The 14,639-nt window shown below is 40.7% G+C and overlaps 1 protein-coding gene across 1 annotated transcript in view; it reads left to right on the top strand.

Annotated features, from left to right (window-relative positions):
- Positions 1-962: 962 nt before the first annotated feature.
- FREM1 (FRAS1 related extracellular matrix 1) overlaps positions 963-14,639 on the top strand; it is a 218,992-nt gene continuing 205,315 nt past the window's right edge. Inside the window, exon 1 of the mRNA XM_070375913.1 lies at positions 963-1,114. The gene's annotated coding sequence lies outside the window, so the exon portion shown is untranslated. The remainder of the gene's footprint in view (positions 1,115-14,639) is intronic.

Below are 14,639 nucleotides of genomic sequence, written 5' to 3'. Positions count from 1 at the left end.
CTTCGTGAATGTGTGTTAGCACACCAAACTTCCTTTCTCTCTGACCACTACAAGAGAGCTAAAAAGTGATTGCCTTGTGATATGTTTGACATACCTGGCTTTTACATACCACAGAGAAATTTGAGCTCCTTTAAAATCAAAGGATCAGTGTTGTTTGAGGATTTACAGCATTTTCAAAAAAACATGCCCTCAGGTTCACCTGCTTTTCTGATCCCCAGGACAGAGGAAATTCTGGGCAGAAGCACTATGAAAATATGAAACGAAGCACCATGGAAATATTATTCATGAATCCATAAATCCCACAAATATCTCGGATGCCTATGAGGTAGGTGCCAGACATTCGCTTGCCCACTGGGGTTCTAATCATGAACAAGACGCACCTGGCCCCTGCCCTCCCGTAGCCCCAGTCTAGTAGAAGGGATCCGATGTTACAGGAGGTGCTGTGAAGAAGAGGTATTAAGGGCTACTGTTGCCAAACCAAGCTTGGGTTTGCTCACCCACGTGCGGTTGAGTCCATCTACTGACACCAGGGTGTGGTGAAGGAAAGTGCAGCTTTTATAGCAAGTGCCAAGCAAGGAGTCCAGGGCAGCTAGTGTGGTTTCAGAAGAGCATTTTTAAAGACTAGGTGAGGGAGGGTGTCTCCTAGGGTAGGTGATCAACTCGCGAACATTTCTCTGATTGATGATGAGGGAATAGAGCAGTATCACAGGGGCTAACATTATCAAACCTTAGGTCTAGGAACTATGTGCCTGTGGTCATCAAGCAGTTAATTTCTTGCCTTTGGTGATGGTTTTAGCATCTGTAAAAGAACTCAGGAAATGTGCATCAGATACTATTAACTAGTGCTTCAGAGAGGAGCTACAGCAGAGGATGTGGGGGAGGGCTCTGTCCTGGAAAAGCCCCATAGGGTCCTGCTTATTTACACTGTAGGGGTACATTAGGTACCCAAAGCAAGTAGGAAATCAAGAAGACTCCTTGAGGAGGGGACTTCTAAGTTGATACCTGAAGGATGAAAGGAAAAGAGGAATATTATCTTCTTAGTGCTGACTTTAGGGGCAGCTGCCCAGAGGTGTGAAGAGACCTTGCATAGAGCTACACTAAAGATGGCTTTCAGGTCAGTTTTTCCTGAGTTTGAGTGTTCTTTTTGCTACTAACAAGCTGTGTGACCTCATAGAAGTGACTTAACTGCTCTGAGCCTGTATTTATCATCTGTGAAATGGGGATAATTATGATACCTACTTCACCTGGCTGTGATAAAGATTGAGGAGTTAATTTTCTCTGAAATCTAGCACAGTGCTTGGCAAAAGTTAAGTGTTAGATAAATATTGGCTGTATTGTTTTAAGACATATTAGCTGTTTTCCCGGCATAGCAGCTGTTATTTTTATGATTAAGACATGAAGTTCTGGAGCAGTACTGGAGAGACTGATTTACTAATAAGCTTGGTTTCTTGTCATGTATGGTTTGGGCACACACTTACTGCTTTTTAGCACCTCACCATATCTGAGCAGCCTTTCTACTGTGATGAAGGAGTTTTCCCTTCTCAGGGGGGATGTGCAGTAGCCTGGGTCCTCAGTAAGACAGTCAGTCAACATATGAGATCTGCTTTGTCCTGGGAGAGCCAGAGGTCTGAATCCCATTCATTGTGTTTAGTTGCATTGGAAACAGGAAATGATGTGGTCATTCTCATAGGATTAAAACCAGGGATCTTTATTAATATTATGGGTATTCAAGATGTTGAGGTCATAGCCCTGAGCAAGAGCTGGGAACCCTTATAATCCCTTTGAACAGCACTGGTTGTGGGCAATTTAGCTGTGGTTTTAGCCGATAGCATCTAAAGGATGCTGAAAACATAAACGTCAGTACTCAGGTCTGTCACCCGCTCTCCTAATTATTACCATCTGTCTTCACTTCATTGATTCCCTGTGACATAGTCATACCTGCTCCACCATGGCCAAACCAGGTCAGCTGGAACAACAGCAAAATCCATGACTATTGTTTGTGGCACTCGGCCTAACAGTCTGCTCATCAGAGGGTTGATTCCTTCCCAGAAACAGGATGTAAGACTGTTTGGTTTTTTTGGTCTAAAGTTTAGAAAAGTTCTGAGCATAGGGCCAGGAACCTTTGGCTGATTTGGATCATCTACTTTGCAGAATTTGTTCTGAAATATCAGTTTCAGTTTCTTGAAGCACTTTGGACTTCCTGTCTGTAGCTGGTATTTTTTTTTTTTTTTTTCCTACTCATCCACTGATACATAATAAAACTTACATCCAAAGCACTCTAGAAAAAGGAAGCTCTAGTTTCTGCAATCAAGGAGTTACACTCTGATTGCTGAGATGGAACAAGCTCGTATGATTGTTAATTTGTGCATCCGTGGCTGATATGTCAGCTCTTAAATCTCTCATTTAATATAATGGAGGGTGGAATTCATGCTGCAGCTTTGATTCATATGTAATTCAAAGGTTTCATTGGTCAAGAATCCAACGGTCTGATTGAGAAGTCTGATTTACCATCTTGCTCAGTAAAATGGAACGATTTAACAATGATGTTGCTGCTGGTGGTAATAACATCTGGGTTGTCTGTTACTTATCTGGTTACATATCTCAGTTATTATATATTTAATCTTCCCAACAACACACATACTATTATTACGTTTTCAAAGATGAGGAAGTCATCTCAGAGAGGCTGAGCAATTTACTCAAGTCCACACAGCAAAAAAGTGGCAAAGCCAGGGTTGGAACTCATGTCTACCAGTCAGTGATTTGTGAAACGTGTTGGTTCATAGCTATGTGATGCAGGGCATGGTGTGGACACCTTGAAGTCTATATTTCCTTTTCTGTAAGATGGGATACAAAGACAAGTGGGTTACTGTGAGGATTAAAATTAATATATATATATATATATATATAATATATCTAAAAGGGCTTGGAAACTTGTAGAGTGCTATCAATATGTAACTTTATATTATAAAGAAAACTTACAGATAATCTCCCAAACACATAACTGGGCTATTTTATGCCAAAGCAGGGCTTGGCTCCCTCTCTTAGAATTTATTGGTGACAGCTCTGCACACGTTCAGCAACTTCTGTGACATTTGCACCCAGATGAATGGGTCACTCACTGGTCACATTTGAGAAAGTTTTATGGAGCTCATTGGTATGTTAAGCAAAATGCTGGGTGCCGATTACTTCTGCCTTCCTGGAACTTGTGTTTCCCTGGGGGAGAGATTAGGATCGAATCCATAAGCATCCAAGAGGGAAAAGTGCCGTTTGGAGGGAAAACAGAGGATAGGCATAATTAAAAGAAAGAGGAGGTAACTTTTGAATAAGTGATGTATAAGCTGAAACTTGAAACTCATCAGTGGGAGTCAATTGAATGCAGAGCAGGCTGCACAATCTAGGCATATAAAAGAGCAAATTTGAAGCCCTCGTGTAAAGAAATACTAATAATACTTAATTATAGTCATTATAAAGCTAGCACTTAGTGAGCTCTTTGTGTGCCAACCGACTATACCAAATGCTTTACAAGTATTATCTCATCTTAACCTCAAACACTGTCTGGGATAGATGCTATTTTTATTCCTGCTCTACAAATGAGAAAACTGAGGCTAAAGAAATGAAGTAACTTATCCAAGATCATATAGTATGTAGGTCCTGGAACAAGGGTTCAGATTCAGCCAGGATGATTACAAACTCACATTCTAAGCCGTGATTTTGATTCAACCAAATAATAAAAAGTTGGTCAGTCCATCTGCTAGGGCTCAGTTGCAGACAACAGAAACCACTTCAGCTAGTTTGAGGAAGAAAAGATTTACCAGGTACTCAGGGGTTTACAAAATCACTGAAGGAGCTGGAAGGGAAGCTCTTTGGGTGAAAGTCTAGACCAAGATTCTGGAGACAACCTCTTACTCATTGAACCACGGCATTACTTCTATGACTAGGAAAACTGTTGCTGCTGCAGGAAATCAGATCTGGAAACCAGTAACTGCAGAACGGAGCTGATTCTGGCCCAGTTTTGTACCAGCAAAAGAGATGCCTCATTTTCTGCCTCTCTCCTGCTTAACTGGGCTCCCAGGTCGTCTTTTACAAGTGCTTGTGATTGGCAGAAGGAAATCACATGCTGGTTTCTAGCTGCAAGGCGATCCAGGAACTGAAGTTCTTAGCTTTCCCAACATGGGATGCAGGGAGGCATGCTAGATGGAAACGGGCAGTCAGTCCACAGGCTCCAGCTTACCCCTTGGAGTTGGAGTGCAGGAGTCAAGCAGATGATAGATGGGACCATACTACAAAGGCCTTGTGGTCATGTTAAGAAATTTGTATTCTATACAGAATGCAATGGGAAGCAGGGGAGTGGCAAAGTCAGATACATTTTTAAAAAGATAAGCCTGACTGATTTGTGAAAGGTGGATTGGATGAGACAGGACTGGATGCAGAAAGGTTATTTACAGGTTGTAAGATGGAAAGAATTGAACAGATTTGAAATAGGTTTTGGTTATTAAATCAATGTGATATGGTGTTGAGTAAGATATGGGAAGCTGAAAGAAAGGATGACTCAGTTTTCAGGCTTGAAAAACTGGGAAGATTGGGAAGAATTTGCTGAAATGAAAAAGCCTGGGGAGTGCCTTGCTTGGGCAAGTGTTGGGGGAAGAATTGGACAATCAGGAGTTCTATTTTGTATATTTCAAGTTTGAGATTTCTCCTAGACAGACCAGTGGAAATGTTAAATGACGTCTCTGGAGTCCAGAAGATCAGGACTAGAGATAGAAATTTAGGAGTCACTAGCATATTTATTTGGCCTTCCCTTGTGGCTCAGCTGGTAAAGAATCCACCTGCAATGTGGGAGCCCTGGGTTCAATCCGTGGGTTGGGAAGATCCCCTAGAGAAGGGAAAGACTATGCATTCAAGTATTCTGGCCTGGAGAATTTCATGGACTGTATAGTCCTTGGGGTCGCAAAGAGTTGGACACGACTGAGCAACTTTCACTTTCACCTTTTTCCAGCATATTTACTTAAAGTGAAGAAACTGGATGGAATCACCTGCTCATAGAGGATGGTTTTAGAGGAGAAGAGGTCAGAGGGTGGAGCCACTCCAGCAATTATAGGGTTAGGATGGAGGAGGTGGCACCAGCACAGGAGAGAGGATGAACCACAGAGGTGGGAAGAGAACAGAAGAAAGTGGGAGGAAGCAAAGGACAGTGATTCATGAAGGAAGAAGTGATCTTTTTATGAAGACAATTGTTCATTCAACTAGACAGAATGGAAAGCTTTGGTGACTTTTGCTATTTTGGGGAGGGCTAAAGAATAAGTTGAAAAGGTTTGTAGGCAACATTTCTGAGAGCCTTGACTGAGAAGGAGAACAGCTGATGTATAACCCAAACAAACTTTTTGGCTGGCCCAATACTTAGGGGACTATGTGGTTAAGGGCAGTTTGTTTCATATGTGTTTTGAACTCACTGGAGCATGTAGATGCCAATGGGAATGATCCCATAGAAAGAAAAGAGGAGTATACTGCTGGATGGGGAGCTGCAAGGTGAAAAAATGAAGTTCCCTGAGAGGGAGAGAGAGTGTGGGATCCTGGACCACCATCTGAAGTGGCCTTCAATAGTCTCTCTTAACAGGAAGCAATGACAAAGGGGGAAACACAGTCTTGAACAGGCTGGGGATTTGAGGGTAAAGGCATGTTGGAAGGTTTGTGTGTTGGTTTCTGTTTTTCAACTAAAGCAGGAGGCAAGTCTAGGATATCAGTCATTTAAGGAAAGTATAATGGTCCCTTGGTCTGAAGAGGCAGAGCTTGAGGTCTGCTGCTGCTGCTAAGTCGCTTCAGTCGTGTCCAACTCTGTGCGACCCCAGAGATGGCAGCCCACCAGGTTCCCCTGTCCCTGGGATTCTCCAGGCAAGAACACTGGAGTGGGTTGCCATGTCCTTCTCCAATGCATGAGAGTGAAAAGTGAAAGGGAAGTTGCTCAGTCGTGTCCGACTCCCAGCGACCCCATGGACTGCAGCCTACCAGGTTCCTCCGTCCATGGGATTTTCCAGGCAAGAGAACTGGAGTGGCCGTGAACATCTCTGAGCAGTCCAGTTGTGGAGTGCACATAAGGAAGTGATTACTGGCTAGCCCACTCTCTCCTCTATTGATTCCACCTCATCTCATTCGGGTCACCTCTAACTCCCTCCTCCCTCTTCTCTTCTCCATGTAATGCTGTGAACCTCTCTGGGTGACCCTCATGGTAGAGAAACTTTTCATCTTTAATGTAGATGTTTTATCAATGGTGCTGTATAGAAGGAGAAGTTTTGAAACTACTGTAAAAATAAGACCGATAACTGGAAGCAGGAGGCTTAAGTCCAAACCCTGACTCCAGGGAACTCCTGACTCCAAGGAACATTAATTGACAGGAGCTCATCAAACGCCTCCATACCTACACTGAAACCAAGCACCACACAAGGGCCAACAAGTTCCAGGGCAAGACATTCTCCAAGCAAATTCTCCAGCAACAAAGGAACACAGCCCTGAGCTCCAAGATACAGGCTACCCAAAGTCACCCCAAAACCATAGACATCTCATAACTTATTACTGGACACTTCGTTGCACTCCAGAGAAAAGAAATACAGCTCCACCACCAGAACACTGACACAAGCTTCCCTAACCAAGAAACCTTGACAAGCCACCTGTACAAACCCACACACAGCGAGGAAACGCCACAATAAAGAGAACTCCACAAACTGCCAGAATACAGAGAGGACACCCCAAACTCAGCAATTTAAATAAGATGAAGAGACAGAGGAATACCCAGCAGATAAAGGAACAGGATAAATGCCCACCAAACCAAACAAAAGAGGAAGAGATAGGGAATCTACCTGATAAAGAATTCCGAATAATGATAGTGAAATTGATCCAAAATCTTGAAATCAAAATGGAATCACAGATAAATAGCCTGGAGACAAGGATTGAGAAGATGCAAGAAAGGTTTAACAAGGACCTAGAAGAAATAAAAAAGAGTCAATATATAATGAATAATGCAATAAATGAAATTAAAAACACTCTGGAGGCAACAAATAGTAGAATAACAGAGGCAGAAGATAGGATTAGTGAATTAGAAGATAGAATGGTAGAAATAAATGAATCAGAGAGGATAAAAGAAAAATGAATTAAAAGAAATGAGGACAATCTCAGAGACCTCCAGGACAATATTAAAGGCTACAACATTGAATCATAGGGTCCCAGAAGAAGAAGACAAAAAGAAAGACCATGAGAAAATACTTGAGGAGATAATAGTTGAAAACTTCCCTAAAATGGGGAAGGAAATAATCACCCAAGTCCAAGAAACCCAGAGAGTTCCAAACAGGATAAACCCAAGGCGAAACACCCCAAGACACATGTTAATCAAATTAACAAAGATCAAACACAAAGAACAAATATTAAAAGCAGCAAGGGAAAAACAACAAATAACACACAAGGGAATTCCCATAAGGATAACAGCTTATCTTTCAATAGAAACTCTTCAAGCCAGGAGGGAATGGCAAGACACACTTAAAATGATGAAAGAAAATAACCTACAGCCCAGATTATTGTACCCAGCAAGGATCTCATTCAAATATTGAAGGAGAAATCAAAAGCTTTTCAGACAAGCAAAAGCTGAGAGAATTCAGCACCACCAAACCAGCTCTCCAACAAATACTAAAGGATATTCTCTAGACAGGAAACACAAAAATGGTGTATAAATTCGAACCCAAAACAATAAAGTAAATGGCAATGGGATCATACTTATCAGTAATTACCTTAAACGTAAATGGGTTGAATGCCCCAACCAAAAGACAAAGACTGGCTGAAAGGATACAAAAACAAGACCCCTACATATGTTGTCTACAAGAGACCGACCTCAAAACAGGGGACACATACAGACTGAAAGTGAAGGGCTGGAAAAAGATTTTCCATGCAAATAGGGACCAAAAGAAAGCAGGAGTAGCAATACTCATATCAGATAAAATAGACTTTAAAACAAAGGCTGTGAAAAGAGACAAAGATGGTCACTACATAATGATCAAAGGATCAATCCAAGAAGAAGATGTAACAATTATAAATATATATGCAGCCAACATGGGAGCACCGCAATATGTAAGACAAATGCTAACAAGTATGAAAGGAGAAATTAATAATAACACAATAATAGTGGGAGACTTTAATACCCCACTCACACCTATGGATAGGTCAACTAAACAGAAAATTAACAAGGAAACACAAACTTTAAACGATACAATAGACCAGTTAGACCTAATTGATATCTATAGGACATTTCATCCCAAAACAATGAATTTCACCTTTTTCTCAAGTGCACATGGAACCTTCTCCAGGGTAGATCACATCCTGGGCCATAAATCTAGCCTTGGTAAATTCAAAAAAATAGAAATCATTCCAAGCATCTTTTCTGACCACAATGCAGTAAGATTAGATCTCAATTACAGGAGAAAAACTATTAAAAGTTCCAACATATGGAGGCTGAACAACACGCTGCTGAATAACCAACAAATCACAGAAGAAATCAAAAAAGAAATCAAAATTTGCATAGAAATGAATGAAAATGAAAACACAACAACCCAAAACCTGTGGGACACTGTAAAAGCAGTCCTAAGGGGAAAGTTCATAGCAATATAGGCATACCTCAAGAAACAAGAAAAAAGTCAAATAAATAACTTAACTCTACACCTAAAGCAACTAGAAAAGGAAGAAATGAAGAACCCCAGGGTTAGTAGAAGGAAAGAAATCTTAAAAATTAGGGCAGAAATAAATGCAAAAGAAACAAAAGAGACCATAGCAAAAATCAACAAAGCCAAAAGCTGGTTCTTTGAAAGGATAAATAAAATTGACAAACCATTTCTCATCAAGAAACAAAGGGAGATAAATCAAATCAATAAAATAAGAAATGAAAACGGAGAGATCACAACAGACAACACAGAAATACAAAGGATCATAAGAGACTACTATCAACAATTATATGCCAATAAAATGGACAATGTGGAAGAAATGGACAAATTCTTAGAAAAGTACAACTTTCCAAAACTGGACCAGGAAGAAATAGAAAATCTTAACAGACCCATCACAAGCATGGAAATTGAAACTGTAATCAAAAATCTTCCAGCAAACAAAAGCCCAGGTCCAGACGGCTTCACAGCTGAATTCTACCAAAAATTTAGAGAAGAGCTAACACCTATCCTGCTCAAACTCTTCCAGAAAATTGTAGAGGAAGGTAAACTTCCAAACTCATTCTATGAGGCCACCATCACCCTAATACCAAAACCTGACAAAGATGCCACAAAAAAAGACAACTACAGGCCAATATCACTGATGAACATAGATGCAAAAATCCTTAACAAAATTCTAGCGATCAGAATCCAACAACACATTAAAAAGATCATACACCATGACCAAGTGGGCTTTATCCCAGGGATGCAAGGATTCTTCAATATCCTCAAATCAATCAATGTAATATACCACATTAACAAATTGAAAAAAAAAACCATATGATTATCTCAATAGATGCAGAGAAAGCCTTTGACAAAACTCAACATCCATTTATGATAAAAACTCTCCAGAAAGCAGGAATAGAAGGAACATACCTCAACATAATAAAAGCTATATATGACAAACCCACAGCAAACATTATCCTCAATGGTGAAAAATTGAAAGCATTCCCTCTAAAGTCAGGAACAAGACAAGGGTGCCCACTCTCACCATTACTATTCAACATAGTTTTGGAAGTTCTGGCCACAGCAATTAGAGCAGAAAAAGAAATAAAAGGAATCCAAATTGGAAAAGAAGTAAAACTCTCACTATTTGCAGATGACATGATCCTCTACATAGAAAACCCTAAAGACTCCACCAGAAAATTACTAGAACTAATCAATGATTATAGTAAAGTTGCAGGATATAAAATCAACACACAGAAATCCCTTGCATTCCTATACACTAATAATGAGAAAACAGAAAGAGAAATTAAGGAAACAATTCCATTCACCATTGCAACGGAAAGAATAAAATACTTAGGAATATATCTACCTAAAGAAACTAAAGACCTATATATAGAAAACTATAAAACACTGGTGAAAGAAATCAAAGAGGACACTAATAGATGGAGAAATATACCATGTTCATAGATTGGAAGAATTAATATAGTGAAAATGAGTATACTACCCAAAGCAATTTATAGATTCAGTGCAATCCCTATCAGGCTACCAACGGTATTCTTCACAGAGCTAGAACAAATAATTTCACAATTTGTATGGAAATACAAAAAACCTCGAATAGCCAAAGCTATCTTGAGGAAGAAGAATGGAACTGGAGGGATCAACCTACCTGACTTCAGGCTCTACTACAAAGCCACAGTTATCAAGACAGTATGGTACTGGCACAAAGACAGCAATATAGATCAATGGAACAAAATAGAAAGCCCAGAGATAAATCCATGCATATATGGACACCTTATCTTTGACAAAGGAGGCAAGAATATACAATGGATTAAAGACAATCTCTTTAACAAGTGGTGCTGGGAAAACTGGTCAACCACTTGTAAAAGAATGAAACTAGAACACTTTCTAACACCATACACAAAAATAAACTCAAAATGGATTAAAGATCTCAACGCAAGACCAGAAACTATAAAACTCCTAGAGGAGAACATAGGCAAAACACTCTCCGACATATATCACAACAGGATCCTCTATGACCCACCTCCCAGAATATTGGAAATAAAAGAAAAATAAACAAATGGGACCTAATTAAACTTAAAAGCTTCTGCACAACAAAGCAAACTATTAGCAAGGTGAAAAGGCAGCCTTCAGAATGGGAGAAAATAATAGCAAATGAAGCAACTGACAAACAACTAATCTCAAAAATATACAAGCAACTCCTACAGCTCAACTCCAGAAAAATAAATGACCCAATCAAAAAATGGGCCAAAGAACTAAATAGACATTTCTCCAAAGAAGACATACAGATGGCTAACAAACACATGAAAAGATGCTCAACGTCACTCATTATCAGAGAAATGCAAATCAAAACCACTATGAGGTACCATTTCACACCAGTCAGAATGGCTGCGATCCAAAAGTCTACAAATAATAAATGCTGGAGAGGGGTGGAGAAAAGGGAACCCTCTTACACTGTTGGTGGGAATGCAAACTAGTACAGCCACTATGGAGAACAGTGTGGAGATTCCTTAAAAAACTGGAAATAGAACTGCCTTATGATCCAGCAATCCCACTGCTGGGCATACACACTGAGGAAACCAGAAGGGAAAGAGACACGTGAACCCCAATGTTCATCGCAGCACTGTTTATAATAGCCAGGACATGGAAGCAACCTAGATGTCCACCAGCAGATGAATGGATAAGAAAGCCGTGGTACATATACACAATGGAGTATTACTCAGCCATTAAAAAGAATACATTTGAATCAGTTCTAATGAGGTGGATGAAACTGGAACCTATTATACAGAGAGAAGTAAGCCAGAAGGAAAAACACCAATACAGTATACTAACGCATATATATGGAATTTAGAAAGATGGTAACAATAACCCTGTGTACGAGACAGCAAAAGAGACACTGATGTATAGAACAGTCTTATGGACTCTGTGGGAGAAGGAGAGGGTGGGAAGATTTGGGAGAATGGCATTGAAACATGTATAATATCATGTAAGAAACGAGTTGCCAGTCCAGGTTCGATGCACAATACTGGATGCTTGGGGCTGGTGCACTGGGATGACCCAGAGGGATGATATGGGGAGGGAAGAGGGAGGAGGGTTCAGGATGGGGAACACATGTATACCTGTGGCGGATTCATTTCGATATTTGGCAAAACTAATACAATATTTTAAAGTTTAAAAAAAAAAAGAGAACTGGAGTGGGGTGCCATTGCCTTTTCAACTAAAGCAGGAGGCAAGTCTAGGGTATCAGTCATTTAAGGAGAGTATAGTGGTCCCTTGGTCTGAAGAGGCAGAGCTTGAGGTCTAGTTCAGTCCAAAAGGCTGCCTCCATGTTCCCAGACAGAACTCTAATGTGTCTCTTTGTTTGGGTAACCAATGGATCTTTCTGGTATCTGGCCCCGATAAAAGGATTTCTACTCCAACCTGAGTTATCCTTTCCATCTCTAGAAACCAAAACTACTTAGCAAAGCTCATACAGTCATTTCCTTGCTGTAATAAAGGAATGTTAAGTTCTCTTCATTAGGCACATCAGTGCTCATGTTACATGTATTCACTGTGGACATCGGGTACTCACATTTGGATGGAAGAAATATGAATAAATAGAACAATACAATATGGAGTGAGATGAGAAATCCTGGAATGGAAGAGGCGTGAATGCCAGATGTCTAGGGAACAAAAAGTAATCCCAACGCATTTATTTGCAGGCGTATTTTGGCCTCCAGTTTCCATGTTCTTTCCAAAATCTTCAGCCACATTATTCACAGCTTCCTTCTTTCCTGATGGGAAAACTCTTTCTCTGAGAGTGTAGAGAAACTCACTAATAAGAAATATTAGCGTATTAAGAGCAGAAGACAAGCATTTCAGAGAATCTGTTTGCAGTGGGTCCTAACAGAAGAAATGCTTTATCTCCAAGTGGAGAATGAAGATGTCACATCCCCTGAAATACTGAAAAGGAGCAAGTAGGTGGAGGAGGCGGGGTGTGGGCACCCTGCCCCTGCCCCAGGCCAGGTGAAGAAATGGCTTGCAATCAGAAGTTCCCAAGATACTATGATTTAGTGCCCATTAAGAGGCCCCTGTGAGTTGTGATTGAGTGAAATAGGACACATGTTTTGCTTTATAGTCCATCTGAAGCCCTTATAAAGGCCAAATGTTTTGGAGGATGTTTTAAGCTCTGGTGAAGGTTGTAAGGCTTTAACAGGCAGGAACTTGATTAAAATAGCAGTTCTTGTTTTGCTTCTGGAACTAGAAGAAAAGTGCAACAAAGAAGGGGGGGAGCCTAGGTAGTTATATTTCTTTTGCTTTTTCCAGTCCCTGTCTTATTTATGAGTCAGTTTTTCTTTAGAAACTGTTTCTGCTAGTATGTTTACAGTTGGCTCGTTACCTTAGCAATTCCTGGCCAGAAGACATCATCTAAAGAGATCTTTAAAACACAGTTTTACTGTGTTTCCTCCTTCCTCTCCTTCATAACATTGAACATCAACTTCTCTGCCCCTTTTCTGAAAATTTGTCATTATTTTATAGGTGGATTTGAAAAAAATCCTATATATTTTAGTGTTTTCTTCCTTCTGTCTATTTCTCTGATAATTGTTGTTGGACATCTCTCTGGGTTTTCTATTTTTTAATTTTCCCCTTTTACAATTCACTTTGAGTATGTTTCTCTTGAGCTGAAATCCGCAGAACCTGGAGACAGGTGAGCTGACGTTAGTTTAGCCTTTTATTAAGGCTAAACTCGGAACTGGGAAGCAGAGCTCATTTCCCCAGCCTCCACCAAGAATGGAAAGGGCTCCTGAGGGCAGGTGGAAGCTATTTTCCACCAGAAGACTCAAGGTCACTGGGATTTCTCCTTACCCTCTGAACCCAGGGCCTCACGACCCCCAAACATCGGGTTCAATTTTAAGAGGATATGAGGTTTCTGGAAGGCTGAATAGGTAATCCTTGGTCCTTTGACATCTGTGTAACCTTTGATGTTTGTGTAACTAAAGGCTTGGCCTTCAGTGAATTTTCTCATTGCTTAAACCTCTGGATGCTTATAAAGTGAGTGTTTGTGTGTATATATATGTTTTTATGATAGCAGTATTATACTTGCAAATCTTGAAAATTGAGTATCTTCATGGGTACAAAGGAAGGAACCCAGAATGGTGGTAGGTGAGCATTGCCACAGTCGAACTCCCTTCCTAAACTTGGTCACCTTTGAGAAGCCAAAGTTGGCTCTCAATAAGAGTTGAAGCAAAGGCCTTTGTTTTACTCTAAGCCCATTCCGGAAATTCCCTAAACGTTCCCCCAATACTCTGCATTTGGAAAAAAACAAGGTGGGTTGGGAATAAATACTGCTGGTTAGGAGAAACAGAGACCATCCTCTTCCTCATAAGGATGTGGTCATGTGAGAACTAATTCATTTTCTCTAACTGCATTTCTTTGAAGAATCTTTTGCTAGAGGTAGGGGTTGGAGGAGAATTTGCTAGTTCACCCAAGAGACGGAGTCTGGGGCTCTGGTGAACATGGCATTTGGCCTGGGCAGCCCTGGTTTAGGCTGTCGAGGCTTAGCTAGGGACACAGACTCCAGGGGAGCATGGAACAGGGTTGCTTCAAACATAGATGGTCATTCTGTGTGGTCTCTGTGACCAGCATTATCATGCTTGGAGCATTTAGACCCTTAGGCTGCAGGATGTGGTCCTCAGCCCTACCTTTGCTCCAAGAAGAAAGGAGTCCTGTCATTGCAGCAACTGGCATATTTGGCTCTGCTGGATCCTCCAGTTCACTCAAGGAGGAACTCTCTTTCCTTGAGTTAGTTTTACACCCAAGTGCCACTTTCTTCCTTAGAATGTGACCATAGATGGATGTTACCTTGGCCCATAGAAGCAACTCTAATATCTGGTAGGCCTGGGCTGGGCACAGAGGTGGCCATTGTTAATTTTTTGAGCTGTAGCTCTTCCTGTCCCTTCTCTT

Source organism: Bos mutus, chromosome 8 (assembly GCF_027580195.1).
Source record: "Bos mutus isolate GX-2022 chromosome 8, NWIPB_WYAK_1.1, whole genome shotgun sequence".
Lineage (NCBI taxonomy): Eukaryota > Metazoa > Chordata > Mammalia > Artiodactyla > Bovidae > Bos > Bos mutus.
The sequence above is the reverse complement of the archived record's forward strand: the minus strand, read 5'-3'. Positions and strand labels throughout refer to the sequence as shown.